The sequence below is a fragment of the Ruditapes philippinarum genome, unplaced genomic scaffold (assembly GCF_026571515.1).
Source record: "Ruditapes philippinarum isolate M1 unplaced genomic scaffold, ASM2657151v2 ctg6483_1_1_1_1, whole genome shotgun sequence".
Taxonomy (NCBI): Eukaryota; Metazoa; Mollusca; class Bivalvia; order Venerida; family Veneridae; genus Ruditapes; species Ruditapes philippinarum.
This window is the reverse complement of record NW_026865479.1, coordinates 15582-33762: the sequence shown is the minus strand read 5'-3', so window position 1 is coordinate 33762 and position 18181 is coordinate 15582. Positions and strand designations below refer to the sequence as shown.

Genomic DNA, 18181 nt, shown 5'->3' with positions numbered 1-18181 from the left:
TAAGTAATCCTTTACCCTGCATTTTTCATTTACAACCCCTCCTCTAGACATCCGATACGTTTCCCCTTCACCCTTGTTTGTGCCGTTTATTTTTTGTCTGAATACGTTTTAAGTGTGTTTCTTAGGTTTCCTAGAATTCCTGTGATTAAGTTGTTGACGCTGCAGCATCTAGACCATGCTTTGTCGCTATGACATCTTCTGCGTTTGTTTGGTGCCTCGCTGGGTTCAGTGTCGGTCGTTTGGTGTTACTGGACTTATAGGAGGGAGGAAGGGGTATTGGGGGCTGCGATCTTTGAATGTTTAAATGCTCTGCCGTCCTACTGTGCCTCTCCAAGATGGGGAGAGAGAGACAGAGACAGAGATAGACAGAGAGAGAGACAGAGACAGAGAGAGACAGAGACAGATAGAGAGAGAGAGTTTCTAAACTTTTGTGAGTTTTGAGACACAAAAAGCAGCTTTCAAGTACGAAACACGTACATGTGCCCAGTAATGCCCTTAAAGGGTTAATTTTGAAGCAGAAAGTAATGATAATTTATCTCCGTGCAATATCAACATATACTTAGTCACAGAGATAAATTGTAAGCCTACATCCAATGTATAGGGATCAATTAGCGCCTAAACATACAATAACCCAAGACAATATGAAAAAGTGAGGTAGCCGAGAAAAATGTTGTTTGTGTCAAGCACAGGGCTTGTCTTCCAAGCATTCACTGCATACTTAGGGCTCATGCATCCTAGTATCCTTCCTACTTTGTTGCTGGCCGCAGGTACATATTCTGGTCTTTAATACTTCTTCGTTATGTGCCTATCTATCATGTGAACTTTATTTACGATGACGTTTTGTTCAAAGCTTCGATAAGTCAGCGACATTTGTGTATGGGCTACATATGTGTAGTTACCCGATATGTAGTTACATGTCTACAAGTGAGAGAAGCTTACATTAATGACAAATGTTGATTCCTCTCGCACAATGATAATGTAAAGGTAGCTCAAGTTGAAGTTAACACATAGAGGGCAATAACTTAAACTATTATAATCAACAAAATATGTTCGGACTAGTGTCCCTTTAAGTTGAATTAAAGACCTATTAACACTTAAATTGCAATTATTTTCATTTCTCACAATAATGTGTTGCTTTATGATCATTCACCATCCATTGTACATTGAATAAAGTTGTGCTTAAATAGATATTGGAATTAGGATTTTTATATAGATTTTCAGTTCCAACCAACGTTATAATACCACCGGTACCATTACTGAATGAATGCACTCCTTGAAATGTTAAAGATTTTACAACTTCAATTGAAGTGTTATAAATGAACATGTCCATATGAGTTGATCTGCCGTTTTTAAATATAAAATCTTAAATTTTTTCAACATTAATCGTGAGACCCCAAATATTGCAAAAATGATTCGACGTCATTGCCATAAGAAGATTTTCTTTTAATTGACTAAAAAGAGCCATATCGTCTGCGTGCATTAAAAGAAAGAGATTCATATCATTATATATACGGGATATTGTTCCCGACATGTCATTGTATACATGTATATTATTTATCAAGTCATTTACAAAAAAAACACAACAAAACAAAACATGGACAACAAAGGTGAACTGGGGTCCAGACGTATAGTCAAAGAAGGGGGACAGCTACGAGTTAAACCTAACACAAAGTTATCAATGATCACGCAATAATGTTGGGGGCGTGAGGGATGTTGCACTTATTCATTATCCCTCATATACAGACTCAATCAAACCGAGTCTGCAATTCTCTTGTAATTTTGTTGTGATTAATGCTACCGAGGGATCACTTTGTTTCCAGATTTGTATACTTCACAACAGCAGGTGTCAAGTGCTGTGTGGCAGCTGTAAAAAGTTGCCCAGTACTTCACTTCAGTGTTGTTATATTTTTCTGGTCCTTCGGGATCATTGATTCCAGCACTATTAAGTGTTGAGAATTGAGTACCGCTCAAGCCGGTGCTAGGGGGCGTGAAGGATGTTGCACTTATTCATTATCCCTCATGTACAGACTCAATCAAACCGAGTCTGCAATTCTCTTGTAATTTTGTTGTGATTAATGCTTCCGAGGGATCACTTTGTTTCCGAATTTTTTATTCAATGTTTTTGCTATAATTCAGTTTAAGATAAAAATGCTATCCGATATCGATTTTCCTTTTTGAAGTAAATCCAAAATGTGTTGGTGTGAATTTATTGTGTAAAGGAGCCCGGTTTAAACGTATCTATGAATTTATACTTGACATGATGTTTATTAACGTTACACCTCTTTAATTTTTAGCATTATTCGCGTCGCCTTTCTTAAATAGCACGGCCCAGGATTGTAACGAAGTCGTGTAAGCTAAAATCCGCGTATAGCGAACTCTCGGGTATACTTGAATCCTTGTAAGCATATAAAAAATTATAGTTTCATATATCAGAAGCTTTCATAAATAATCAAATAATGTCGTATCTAATTGAATGTTTATCATCATTTTTCATTTCTGATTTAGATATTTATTAAAAACTCATCTCAGTTTGTGATTGTCGTTTCGTTTCCATTTGTTATATGTAAAATTATGTAACTGAATTGTTTTATGTTGTCATGTATGGATGACACTCAAATATATGAAGAAATACTTAAAAAAAATCAAATGCTTATTTTGCATAATGACACTAACATATTGTACAAAATGTATTTATAAAAGAAATCCACCTAAAATGAACGGAACTATCTTAAGCTACTTATAAATGTATAGGTTTGACCATGATTTTTATATATAAATATCAGTCTTCTTTTCAGGATATGCTTAACTGTCATTAATCATGACAAGTTTTCTACTAATATTGTCTCTTTCAGTGTTTACACCTCTGAAAAAGATTTACTGATACTGGTTGATGTCATTGGATTATAAATATTCGTAAATATCAACAATTTATTGCGTAATATGCTATTTGTAAATTAAAACTAAATGGATACAAGTTCTTATTGAAAAAAAGTCCAATTTCGTTCAATTCATGGAAATGAAAACAAACGTAGAAAGTACAGGATCGTCTATGAATAGACTGTACTTTTTGTTTTGAACAATTCATTTTCAGTGCATTTTCGTCAAAACGGATCAAAAAAATGAGTTCCTTATAATCAAAAGTGTTGGCTATAACAATATTTATTAATAAAAAATAAAGAAGAGCAAGCTTTGGGGTAAAACCAATTGTTCCTTATAATCAGAAATATTTTTTGGTTATTCTTAAATCATGCAAAGGCTTTTATTCTGTCTATATGTAAGTATATTGATTATCTAAGTGACATTGTGTTATATATACAATACAAAATATACAAATATTTAAATCAAGGAAAGAAACAAAAGTCGGTACCGTGGGCATATATGTCATGATCGAATTTCATGAAAAAATCATATAAAGTTCACAATCACTGAAAAAAGTAAAGATATAAATTCATTTTCAAATAAATGAACAATGTATATATGACAACATACATGTTTTTAAATTATCATTTTTGTGCTAAAGTAAGCTATTAAAACACATATATACAATTTTATTACCCTTCCAGATTTTTTCCGCCTTTTTGATTGGATATTGATCACCCGAAAGAAATTGATATAACCGAGCCAGACGGGTAATATACACACTAAATTTACCCGTTGGGTACCCAACGTTGTAAACAACATGCGCTGATGTGATGCGCGTACGGTTCGATTTTACGCGGTGTAAATTCCGATTTAAAAGCACTTTTTAACTGTCAAATGATAAATATTTACCAAAGTAGAGTAATGATACATATTACCATCAGTATCGAAAACAAATATGACCTTGTAAAAGCTTGATATTAATTACAAAAAAGTGCGTTCAATAGACTACTCCTTTTCTCTTGTTTACATTCGTTAGGTACGGAAAAAAAACGTCATGTATTTATGTGACGTCATGTTGTGACGAAGAGGTACCCTAAAGGGAAATTTATTTCGACGTTTCATTTGAAACAGCAATGATTTTTTAAAAAATCGTCTTAACTCGGCAGGGGAAGGGTAATAAAATTATTATTTTGGTTTTGGAGTGATATATGTGGATATATTACCTGCCAAGATAAAATATCACCCTCGCCTACGGCTCGGGTGATATAAAATCTTAACAGGTAATATATCCACATATATCACTCCAAAACCAAAATAACATATAATATAAACACATAAATCGAGTATTTGATGACTTTCAAGAGAACTGTTATGTAAGATATTTATGTAGAAATGGCATAGAGTATAAGTATAAAACATATAGTTTCTATTTTTCTATATGGAAACTGTAGCGAAGGTTCTCGTGCCATTTTTACACCACAAAAACTAACTTTAAAGTAATGAGTCTTTCCTTTTGTAGTAGCCATTACCTTGTTCTTTTATTTTTGATACTTGGTATCATGTTTAATACTAAAGAGTATAGAAAATATTATATTCGGGCAGCCTTTATATACAAAATTTGTTCCCCCCTACCATGCCAGTGTGTTTAGGCTTGTTTCGGGACCAATGTCAGTTTGAGATGGTAGGTAGGTATACAGTTAGGAAGGTATTATTTATGGCAGTGATTTTTTTGGGGTAGCTAATTTTGTGGGTAGAGAAATAAACACTTTTAGTTTAGGCCTTACTTGTGAAATATACTAATGGACGAGTATTAAAACTTTCGTCTTTTTAAAATAATTGTCTGTTTTAATTAAGGTATATTAATTGGCAGCTTATCTAAATAAATGTGGTAAATTATCAATGTTCCAGTAATTTCTTGTATGTGAATTTGAAAGCAAACTTTCTCCTTCTCTTCCTCCTTCTGTTCCATCATCTTCTTCTTCTTCTTCGGTATAGTGAACATCGACAGTGTTCTAAAATTATTTATTTCGGACATCATATGATTATACTTTAAAAGTATTTATTTTCACATAGTAAATTTCGCTCGAGCTTGAAACTTTGCGAAATTCCGTAACTTATCTAGAAGAATTTCTTTTGTGGTTTTAATGCAACATTTCTTAAATTATTTTTTTTTAATTTCAAAACATACTAATAATAAAAATAAAATATGACTTTAATCCTCTTTGCTCTTAGGTTTCAGATGATGACTTTAAAACTTAAAGATTTATTGTTTTTCCCATAATGCGTCCAGCAAGAGAAAACTATTAGAATCGTTTGCCTTTTGACTTTGTTTCTAAAAAATCAAAAACAACAGAAACAGGCACACAAAGATGAACTTTCGCTTGCTAAACGGAAAATTAGCCTTGAATTAAAGTGATGGACAAACAAAGGTATTTCAAACGAGAATTAAATATTCTTTTTAAAAGACCCTTTATATTTTTTACGAAGCAGATTGTTTTACGCACCTGAAATAATCTGGAGTAAAAACCCGAAATGTATGATGCGCATCTACGTACTTTCCGGACAACACATGATGATTTCGTCAAATCATTTACAGTTTTTTCGAGATCATTCTTTTGTTTTTGTGTCTAGGTGTGGAAATAAAAAGGGCAAAAAATAACACAACAATAACAACAACAACAACATCAATAAAAAAAAATGACACTTTTTAGTTTCCGAGAAAATGAATCCTAATACACAGGTTAACAATGACTGAAAATTTAAGTTGAAAAATGGCATTTAATATATTAAGCATTATCTGCATAATCATTTGAAATGTCGTCTTTTTATAACCATAAACATGTATGTAAAGTTTAGAGTGAATATGATTGACACTATCTAGAAAACGACCCTAACAAAAAGGTTAAATAATGCCGACGTTAACGCAAATATCGAAGTCGACACTGATGAGTGGGTCATGACAATAGCACCACATTTATTTTCTTCGAAAATTAGAGCTTGTTTAATATATTTTTGTCCAGAGCATAATGTATTTGAGATGTCAACTGAAAACTTCGTAGGTGCAGTGCACAAAAGGGAAGACGGACAAAACCCCACACGTCAAAACCCCACACCTCAAAATTTTATAGATATGACAAAACCCCACACCTTTTGATTTTATTGAGTCGACATAACCCCACACTTTTTATTACTAATGTTTTAAGACCTTTGATTGACAATAAAATAAGATTAAGATTAATTTTTATTTACTCTTTGCTTTTTATTTAACATTTTGTAATATTTTAAGTTTACCCTTTGATCTTTATTTAACAGTTTGTACCATTAATTTTGTAGAGTCTTTTATCATTTAATCATATTGCATTGTATACAGAAATAAAATAGGAGATACCATTTATTATCTTTCATGATCAAAGTCATATGAATTGTATGGTAACAAATAGTAGATAGTGTGGGGTTATGACCACTCTGGAAAATTAAAGGTGTCGGGTTTTGCCACTCTATAAAATTCATGTGTGGTGTTTTGTTCACTCTATAAAAGTTTGAGGTGGGGGTTTTCACGTGTGGGGTTTTGTCCTACATTCGCAAAAAATGATAACTATTCCTTTTATAGTTTTGAGTTATTGACTTTTCTTTACCGGTATTTCATTCTTAATTATTTTGTTCTTTTACATGCTTAATTTTTGTACTGAGCATAACTTGAAAAGTATTGAGATATAAACTTTAACTTAAAATTTTAGGTGAATTGAAAAAGCACGCAATGTACATTACCAAACATTATTTTTAGTTTTTTTAACAGAGTTATTGCTATTTGTTATTTCCATCCTTAATTATTTTGTAATGTTGCATGCCTTTTTTTGTTTTGTTTCTTTTCTGACGTAACATTTAACCCATTTGAGATATACACTTGAAACTTCATAGGTGAATAGATCTTATATAACTTCACCAATCGTAAACTTTATAATTGTTCATAAAAATATTTGGGATATCAATTTATTTAAAACTTCGCAGATAGATATATCGCATGAAGGATGTATGCACTGTACAAAAATGATTACTGAACACGTCATCATTTTAAGTAATTGCACTTTGTAATTGTTCATGCTTTTTTTGTCCAGAGCATAACTAGAAAAACAATATAGAAACTTGAAACTTCATAGGTGATAAGATGTCATTAAGGACGAGTACATTGCACAACTGTACCTTTAAACAAATTTAAGGACGAGTTTATTGTACAACTTTAACTTTCAAAACATTTCAGGACGAGTACATTACACAACTTTACCTTTGAAAACATTTAAGGACAAGTACATTGCACAACTTTACCATTTTAAACACTTAAGGACGAGTTTATTGTAAAACTTTACCTTTCAAACATTTAAGGACGATACATTGCACAACTTTACCATTCTAAACATGTATGGACTAGTACATTGCACAACTTTACCTTTCAAAGCACATAAGGACGAGTTTATTGTACAACTTTAGCTTTCAAAGCATTTCAGGTCGAGTGCATTACACAACTTTACCTTTCAAAACATTTAAGGACGAGTACATTGCACATTTTAACCTTTCGAAACATTCAAGGACGAGTACATTGCAAGACATTTGAGGCAAGTACATTGTACAACTTTACTTTTCAAAACATTTGAGGTATTGCCCTTTGTCTTTTGTATGCTTATTTTTTTCTGCGGCATAACTCAAGATAATTTGAGATATCAACTTGAAACTTCAGTTCTTATTGAGGAGGGACATAGTTAGGAATCAATCTATAGATCTTGTTACAATCCTTTTTTCCAATAGTAACGAATGTGGCATTTAGCGCATGCGCTTTCTGCGTCGGGCAAAACGCAATAACGGTGACTACTGTTTATTAATAGGCGCGATTTCGTGTTATGTCAGCCAGAAAACATTAATTTTGAGATGACTAAAAGCGGTTAAGTACTGAAAACGTGACAGATCTAAGTAAATATGCGGGACTAATAATTCAAAGGTCAACAAGAGCACCGCTAGGCGGGGTATTATATGCCAGAAAGTACTTTAGCTGTAGGTTGATTAATGCTTGAATTATTGAGCAAAAACTGTTTCCAGTTTAAAGGTGATAGTCACCTTGATCTTTGACCTTGTGACCCCAAAATCAATAGCGGACTTCTATCCAATATAGACAATCATCCTTTGAAGTTTGTATACTGTGGACCAAATGGAACTTAAGTTATGCTTCCGAAACCATTTTCAGTTTTAGGGTAAATGTGACGTTGATCTTTGACTTTGTGACCCCAAAAATCAATAGGGGTTTTCTACCTAATATGGACAATCATCCTATGAAGTTTGATAACTGTGGGCCAAATAGAACTTAAGTTATACTTCGGAAACCATTTTCAGTTTAACGGTAATAGTGACCTTGACCTTTGACCTTGTGACCCCAAAATCAATAGGGGTCTTCTACCCAATATGGGCAATCATCCTATGAAGTTTGAATACTATGGGCCAAATAGAACTTAAGTTATGCTCCGGAAACCAAATTGCTAACGGACGGACGGACAGACGCCAGGGGGTATAACATAATATGCCCGAAATTCTTTCGGGCATATAAAAAAGGGCATTACACATGTCGTCTGTTTAAGGTATCATTGGACGACTTTTTCATCTGTCATTTAAATTAAAACAGCAGGGTGTTAAAGATAAAATTTCATTCCCCTGTATTACATAATATTACACAATTTGTATTGAATACTTCCTTTGAATAATTGGATTGGCCAGGCGATAAGTGTCAAACAGATAAACGCGCGAACGGTTGTTCATTCAACCGGGTTCTTAAAGTACCATCAGTAATTTATATAAAAAAGATGACATTTCATTACCCCTGTTTTACATTAGAATACACTTCCTTTGAATAATTGTATTGGCCAGGCGGTTCCGATAAATGTTTATTGATTTTGTGAAGTGACAAATAGTTACTGTAGAGTGCACATGTGTTACGAGGAACCGGATAAAATGTGTGTTATGTCTCTTCACAACTTCTCAAGATTTTGAAAAAAATTAAGTATTTAAAATATATTTATGTGACTAAAACTTTTCTGTGTGCATTACAGTCAAATTTGGGTAAAGAATAAAATCGGGTAAACTGAACACTAAAAATGCATGATCACCTGTTCTAACTTCTTTCAGAATGATAATTAATCTGGATTTCATGCTACAAAAATTGTTAAGTTTTTATATGAACTCAACAACAAATCAGTTGACTTTTTTTTATACTTCACAACAGCAGGTGTCAAGTCAAGTGCTGTGTGGCAGCTGTAAAAAGTTGCCCCGTACTAAATGTAACTAAAACAATATAAGCGGCACTTAGTAAAGATCTTATTAGACTATTCTTCATATTTTTAAAAGATTTTTAAAAAAATCACTTTGAGAGAACTTTTTGATATAATTAATCATTTTTGTGAAGCTGACGGCATAGCGTCCCAGCGGCCTAAAATGTTGATGTTGTAGTAGTTTGTCAAAGAAATTAAAACGACTGTTAATTAAATTAAAAGACATTAGTACATTGTCATTTAAAAGATATATAAAAAGAATATATCACTGTGAGAACACTTTTTAATCTATAATTTTGTGAATTTTAGACCACTAGGCCCTTATACCTCCAGCTTCACAAAAATGATAAAGTCAAAAAGTTCTCTAAAAGTGATTTTTCTTTTTATACATGTATATCTTTTAGATATCAAGAATAGTCTTAAGAACGTCATAAAGTGCCGTTTTAATTGATTTGTAACATTTATATAGAGGATATTTGTTTAGTTCAGTGTAAGATCGGAATATATTTCACCGAGTGAGCACCAAAAGGTATATTTCACGAGTGGTGCAGCCACGAGTGAAATATGAACTTTTGGTATTCACAAGGTGAAATATATTTCGATCTTACACTTTACTAAACACATTTTCTTTTTATTATATGCAAATAAACGTTTTAAAAAGACATTCAATCTAATACTGAATGAAAAGCGCGCCAAATAATAATACAACGTGACGTCATTTACGACGTCACGTCATTAAGTTGGTACCCAGTACTGTGCACGCTGGTATTTCACTGAAACAACGTAAGGGGCTTAAATTCAAAACAGTGAAATTATCAAAGTGGTAATTTCACTGTTTCAAACAGTGAAATTACCAGTTTTATATCACTGATATATTTCTATAAACCACCGAAAAGCATGTAATAAACAACTATAATATTTAAGGCTGCCAGGCCGCCAGAAAACAAAAACTGTCTGAATGTGATTTTTTTTCTTTTTATGTAACTTTTAAATGACAAAATATGTGTTTAAATCTTAATTTAGAGCCGTTATAATTTCTTTGACAAACCTTTACAGCATTAAAACTCGCCAACTTCGCAAAATGATAAAATCAAAGTAATTTCTAAAAGTTTTTTTTTCAATTTTATATGTCTTTTAAAAAACAAGAATTGTCTTAAGAATTTCATTAAATGCCGTTTTTATTGTTTTAATCGCGTTTATGCAACTGTAAAATTTAGGCTGCTGGGCCGATAGGCTGCCAACTACACACATCTTTAGTGGTTTGCATAGAAATATTTCTATATATAAATACCTCCTCTATCTGCCGACGCAATTCAATGACAGTACACTTAAGTTCGTCAACGCTAGCTTCAAGGTATGTGCATCGATTAGAATCCTAGTAAAACAGAAAACATAAATTAATATGACTGTGTTTCTTTTATTTTCTGTTGCAATAGCTCACAATAAAAACAAACCAGACCTTAAAAATACCATCCGTACAATGATAATTCGTATAACTGCAGTATTTTGAGTCATTCGCACATTATTATAAAGTATAACAAATGGACCCTCAGCGTTTGCCCCACGTGATGTTCAAAAACAAACCATTTTTGGATCCTAATTCTAATGGACAGAATCCTAGATGACCCTTTGTGCATTTCAATATGAATTTCAGCACAAATTGTTTGTTACCAAAAGGAACAATGGCAAATTTTTGTCATTTGATCTACTGTCCCTCAAATAAAAGTCAGATTAGGGATCTTATAATTCAGCTTCGTTTTTATTTCCAGAGTCGCAAATGTCCATATCATATGCATATTTTTCTGAGATTCCACATATACATTGGTAGGATACTGCGCCATAGCGCACCTGCCGAATGTTTCCACTCGGACCACTTTTTTTGTAGAAATTCCGTCGACTCAAAGGTTAGATACGATTTTATTATAAGAAATGGTTAGGCTATCAAAACATAATGTAGCGCACCAAAGAATGGCTTCGGTATTTGATGCAATTGTAAGACAAGTTTATAGACCTTTTTACAATACGACCTTTCGATAGCAACGAATGTTGCATTTCGCGCATGCGTATTCCGCTTAGGGCAAAAACGCAATAACGATGACTACAATTTATCATATATAAAGACTTTAATATACGTGATTTAAAGTTATGACACCCAGAAAACAGTAATTTTTTATGTTTTTGTTAAAAGCTATTTCATATAATTTTCAGCTTTTTACGTTAAAGTAACTCGGAATTGTCTATTAACTTTTACTATACTTCTATGTGGGGCGATGCTCTTTGCCCTACGCATATTGCGCATGCGCGAGAAAATACTACTTCCGATCGATATTTCATAGCAACGAACCGCGTCGTAAAAAGGTCTATAGATTTATTGCCTGGTTTCGACCTGAAACGGGATAAGTTTTTTTCTCTGAATGCTCCCACTCGCACTTTTCTCACAACCTATCAGAAATTAGGTTGAAATCCATCTTGAAAATTATTTTACACGTACCAGAGAATAAACCGAATTAATAATATTCACATATTTTTTGTAGATATCCATAACTGTTGTATTTTTATGGATATAAGATGGCGAGATTTAACATTTTCGCGTAAAAATCGAAGGATTTCTACGGAATGAACTTACAGCTACTAACCACGTGATGACCGACCTGCAGACCTTCCTTAATTGGCATATTTAGGGGTGATCTTTTTTTCGCCCATCTTCCCAAATCTGCTCAAAAACACAGTAAACAATAACAAACAATGCCAAATTCAAAAGTTTAAAAATGCATATACCGATATGGCAAAAATCTGTGCCATGTTTAGATTGTGTCCAGCTTTTACTTTGTATAATTCTGCAAATGTTTCATTGGTTGGCAAATCCTATAAATATATGTAATATAACATTGAAACCGTAACATAATAATGAACTATTGATAACATGATAAAGTACTATCATCATCGAACATAATATAGTATTGATATTCAAACGAAGCACAGAAGTATTATCGAAAATTGATTAGTACTGTTTTTGAAACAAATAACGTATTTCATCGATCGTGAAACGTACTATAATTATGATATCGAGAGATAATATAGAATTGATATTAAAACATAATGCACGTAGCACTAAATATCGCATCATAATACAGAAATGAATTTGAAACATAACAAAATACTGATACAGAACATAACTTCACTTAGTATTGTTGTCGAAACATGATATAATTCTGATATTATTCTGACATCGAAACATAAAATAGAACGAACTGATATCGAGACATAATATAGAGTTGCTACAAGACACAATACAGCATGATACAGTACTGATATCGAATCATAAGTGAAATATGAAAGTGGTTTTGATATTAAAACATAAAAACATAAGTTTTGATATTGCACAATACAAAAGTTATTCTTTAATTTTTAGAACAAGTTAAACATCGGTCTGAAAAACAAAATATTTGTCTTTTGGCATTTAGATATCATTAGAATTTAAAAAATATCCATAGAAAATTAAATATTTACCTTGATCATTCCAAATAAATTCTGGATGACAAAATTAGTTTGAAGGTTATAGTCCCCATTTGAATCGACGTCAATTCTAGTCCGGCATACAGGACACCAAATATCCGAATGTGACGTCATAATTTGCTTTTGTATTGTGGTCTGTATACATTCTTCACAGAATGTATGAAGACATTTTAGTACCTTCGGCTCTTGAAATTCTTCCATACAAATACTGCATGTCAGGAATTCCTCAAAAATGATTTCTTTTATAGTTTTTGACATATTTAACGATATTTTAATTGCTCTGAAAGTATATTACAAGTTAAATAAATATCAGCAGTACTTTATCCATTCCAATAAGATGTGAAAATTCTGATAAAAATGTGTTAATTCTGAGAAAATTGAAAATATCAACATTGAAAAAGTGGTTGATGTTTTAAATGGAAAATGTTAACACTGAATAGGGGTAAATGTTTACAATGAGAGAGTGAATGTGGTTACAATGTAATAACACTGAAAAAGGGGTAAATGTAAGTGCCGGTCAAGTGGTAAACATTAACAATAAGAAAGTGGTAAATGTTAACACTGAGAAAGTGGTATAATGGAGGTGACCGCAGAATTGATGGTACTCGATGGCGTTTATATAGATGTGAATGTTGTCTTTGCATTTATAGAATAATATTTTAATTTAAATTAAGAGAGTATTTTCTTGTTTCCTGGTCTCCTGCGTGTACTGTACAGTTTTTAAGGCACACTGCCAAATATGAAAATAAACTCCTAAGGGGGTCAATTGGATCGTTTTCTTTTCACTATTTCAGTCGCCAGGTTACCTTTTAAAAGGGTCAAATTATAGTATTGTTACATAGCCAGCGACTAAGTTCAGGGACACCGTCAGGTTCAATGGAATAGTTAAATGATTTGGTGAGAACGTGATGTGTACATGTACGTCTTTCCCCCCAGAAACTAACACATTGTTTTCTGAAGAAAATGAACAGTTTCATAAGGTTTTAATATATTCCACTTGGATATTTGCTTCCGAGAGGCGTTCATTTAATTGTGTCCCTGGTGCGCTAGTGTGAAAGGGGTTTACGATACGCAGTGGTGATTGGGTAAAGTCTATTTTTAGAATAATGTTAAAGGGTTAATGTTTTTATTCACTTTGCAATAATTTCTGAAAATTAATCGTGTCATTCCGCAGTAAATCATGCGACTTTTGAATTTTCGCAGCCGAATAAGGGAATATATTAAAGGTATTTATAGTCGTTTTTAGGTGGCACGTACAAAAACATTAAAAAAACTGTAATACTTATCTTAATCATGTCCCCGTACCGGACAGCTCTGGACTGCTGCTATTAAAGCCTATATTGATGCTGTGGAAATTCTAATTAAATCACATGTAATCTATCAATTTACTACATTTAAACACATGAACATATTTATCAAGTGTTCATATTGTAATATTGTCTGTTAATTTTCTTGCAGGAAAAACAAAACATATTTACCTGTAAACTGTTCAAATTATAAAATCTCAGTATTCCATATGACACTTGCATCAAACCTTAATCAGTTTTGAACTGAAAATAAAAAGTACCAGGGTAATTATTAAACCCAATAAACATTTCACGTTTCATTTTACTTCGGTAAAGTATATTATACTATTTTTAGTCGCTTTGTTTTCAAGTAAATTATCTGACTATCAAATAAGATTTTGTGTAAATTTATAAGATAGATAACATGCATTGTAGATACGTTTATGTTATATACAATACATAATAAACAATATATAGACAATAGAAAATAATTTATTCCTCGAAAAATACAATGTGCAGCAATACAATCAAATAATGAAATGACAAACTAAACACAATGGTAGTTAAATGTAATCATTAAATAACTATACAGCATTTGGATCTTCCTTTCAGATATCCAATATATGATATACATATTTAACAAATGATATGACTTCACAAGTTATTATCGATGACAATGGGAAAAAATAATAATGGGAATACTGATGCAATCATGTATCTATAAAACAGACAGCTCTGGTGAACATTCGAAGAAAAAATGCCGTTCGTCTTCTATAACATAAATATTCTTTAAGCAATGAAAGCAATACTTAAGTACATTGTAATTATCTGTTCCAATATGCCTACCATTTTCTATCACAAGTTTACGACATGAACAACAACAACAACAAAAAGAAAGAAAGAAAAAGAAATAATTCTTCTATACAGTACTTATATGTTATATCTTATTTAAATATCGTTCAACATTAGGTAAAGTCTTTAAGCACTTGAAACGTAAGGCCTTTGGAGTATAATGGGCCACTAATGATCTGTTGTTTGTTTCTAGAAAATTGTAAAAGCACTTGAGTAAAAGTCTTCAAGACTATTCTTGAATATCAGGATGCTAATTCTGCTACAAATGATAAAGTGACAATTTTCAGGATATGTGATGTTTTATAAAACGTATGTTACGCCAATATGTCACCTCACATCTATCTAATCATGTCATCTAATGTAATAATTTAACATGAAGCATTGTTAAGTAGAAACTCATACAACGTGACTGATGCGAAATTGTTATCATATATTCAGCAACTTAATTTCGATGCTATTTGAGCCGCGTCATAACAAAACCAACATAATGGGTTTGCGACCAGCATGGATCCAGACCAGCCTGCGCATCCGCGCAGTCTGATCAGGATTTTTGCTGTTCGTTTACAAACCCTATATCAAGTAGAGAAACTGTTAGCCCTGATCAGACTGCACGGATGCGCAGGCTGGTCTGGATCCATGCTGGTCGCAAACCTATCATGTTGGTTTTGTCATGACGCGGCTCATTTGTTTGAAGTATTTTCACTAGGTTTGAAACATTATTGTGAAAAAAAACTGAAATATTTGAGTAAAATCATGGTTTTAAAATATCTTTACTCAATTTTAAATAATCATTGAATTAGATTTTATGTGGGATTTTTTCCCGTTTTGATGCAAACCTTATTTGACATTATTTAGTTTAAGTAATTTCTTAGAAATGTTTATGTAACTTACCAATTGTAATTAAAATGAAACATAAATGAAATATCTTTACTTGTTTGCCTTATTTTTAAACATTTTCTCCACTCAACGAAAACTGTATAAGGGAGGCAGGGAGGGGGTATACTGGTCTTAAGCTTTATATCAGTCTGTCTGTCTGCCTGTATTTGTCAAAGTGATATTACATTTTATTATTGTTTTAGTTTACTCTGCAATACTATTAGCCAAGTCGGAACGTTTGCCATTTTGATTGTTTGTCTGTTCGTCTGCTGTCAGCCCTTTTTATAAAATTACGATATTTGTTAATTTAAAACTTAATAATATCATGAGCCTGCTGGAGCAGAATAACAACTATTGTATATAAAATCAATGAGTCAAACTTATTAAGAATGTTTGATCAAGATATAAAGAAAATCTCAGGTGTCACATGTGAAAAATTTGTATGAGGTCGTCCTGAGAACGAAGAATTGCCTCCTTTTGTTTCATCGCCAGAGCGTTATACATGTACTACAGATGATCCAGACATACTTCACAAGCTAAAATACATTTATTACAAATCCTTTAATCTATCCTTATAACAGGAAAACAAGAACAGTTTCTATTTATCATCTCGTGTCCTGCGCATCCATGTTCAAGCAAACATATAGTCTAAAAGAGAGATTGCAATTTACTGTATCACCGATAGAAACATAAAGCATAATGTTTGCAGTTTCTAAATACGCATTTCTTAAGTGAAGCAGTAGTACCGAAATTCAAGATGACCACCAATATGCCGATTAAAAAACAATTTTAAAATAAATAGCCAAGAAGCAAATTTGTATGGTATTTTAACATTTTTTTGTGAGGCCATCTTGAATTTCTGTACTTTGCCCTGGCTGTGTCACTTAAGAATGTTTTCTTTTGGTGATACAGTAGATTGCAATAAAACCCCGTCATCTCTTAAACTAACAGTATTACTGTTGAGCTTCTGGCATCAATAATCACTTAGTTTTACAATGCTTTTACCCTGCTAATTACCCGTTAAGTTAAGTGACTATGTTCTCATACCAAGAAGAATCATTTTGTTGATTTTGTTTGAACCTGTAACCGTTCATCTGTCATTTTATGTTTTGAAACTTCAACTTAAAACTCGACGACGAATCGTGTAAGAAAATGCATAAAACAGTTTTCTTAAAAGCATAAACATGTATTTATATAAAGCGAAAAAAAAATATTTTAGGAATTACATTTCTTGGTCTGTAAATGGAATTGAGATCTATAGCTTAAACAAACCTTTGACATATGCAAAAAAATGTAAATTGCCCCGAAGCTTTCATCAAATATTTCGGCCGGATCGCTTATTGTAGCCCGTCTGTCAGACTGACATTTCTGGTCATGTTGCGACTTTCCAGCTTTACTGGAAGAGGGAGACATTAGCAGTCCCTTTGTGAATTATTTCAGACATGAGTAGGCACCTGAGTAGAACAGCCGACAACAGAATTTCGAAAAGTTTCTAGATAGCCTCAACACATGATATATATAAAGTTTTCATATACAGTGGCGAGGGATAGGTATCGTGACCATCATTTTGCATCTTGAATGACAAAATATACCGAATTGAAAACTCGGGCGACAAATGAATGTTCTACAATTTGACAGATAAGTTGCACCATGGTCTTAAAATAGAATTCTATTTTTAAGACCCTCGACGTGTATGAATATGCAGTATCATTTTATATTTTGATGTCACATATTTAAACGTTCAAACCTACGTGCTTCGAAGATTTATCATTTTATATTGTGATGGCATATATTCAAAAATTCAAACCGACGTGCTTCGGAGATTTGTCCGCCTGCAGGAATTCGTACCCACCATAATAAAATCTATACCTTAAATTATAAAAGATTATATCTAAATATGATCATTTCCTGTTCATACACATTTCTTTATAAAGACTTTGAGGGCTTCTAATATTGTTGTGCAGCCAAAAAATAAGCGTAATTCTTTAAAGAAATAAAAACGTGTTTGTATAACACAAATACCCCCGGCCCAGATACTTGTTAGTAATCAAATTAACGAATGTCAGAAGTTTACCCATTCTCTCAATTTTAGACAGAAAAAATGCAAAAAAAAAAAAAATAATGTAAACACAGTTATGTAACTTGACGAAGGCATGGCGTTTTGTTATTGTGAAAAATATAAGCTGACATCTCATTACCATCTGATGAAGTTAAAAATATAATTAACTTAACATAAAGAATAATCAAATGTATGACTTGCGACTCCAAAAACTGGACTACCAAGGTATGATCCCTCCAAAAATATGAAAAACTCCAGTCTAAAAGTATAGGATGCATGAGAAAATTTTTAGTTATGATATCTATTTGGGCACCCCTCACCTTAACTCACTTAGCCTAAGGGCCCTAACTCAATTCTCAAGAAGAAGACCATGCAAGACATCTTCCTACCAAATATTAAAGACATTTGTCCAAAAATAAAGG

The 18181-nt window shown here is 32.5% G+C and overlaps 2 long non-coding RNA genes across 2 annotated transcripts; both read right to left on the bottom strand.

The window, feature by feature from the left end:
• Positions 1 to 3884: 3884 nt before the first annotated feature.
• On the bottom strand, positions 3885 to 10547 carry LOC132729255 (uncharacterized). Its single transcript, XR_009625590.1, has 3 exons — positions 10462 to 10547; positions 5367 to 5489; positions 3885 to 4874 (listed from the first exon to the last, which is right to left on the bottom strand). It is a non-coding gene; the product is annotated as an uncharacterized LOC132729255 (long non-coding RNA).
• Positions 10548 to 11728: 1181 nt separating this feature from the next.
• LOC132729251 (uncharacterized) lies at positions 11729 to 14303 on the bottom strand. The gene is made up of 3 exons (XR_009625588.1): positions 14165 to 14303; positions 12681 to 12966; positions 11729 to 12035 (listed from the first exon to the last, which is right to left on the bottom strand). It is a non-coding gene; the product is annotated as an uncharacterized LOC132729251 (long non-coding RNA).
• Between the last annotated feature and the right edge of the window lie 3878 nt (positions 14304 to 18181).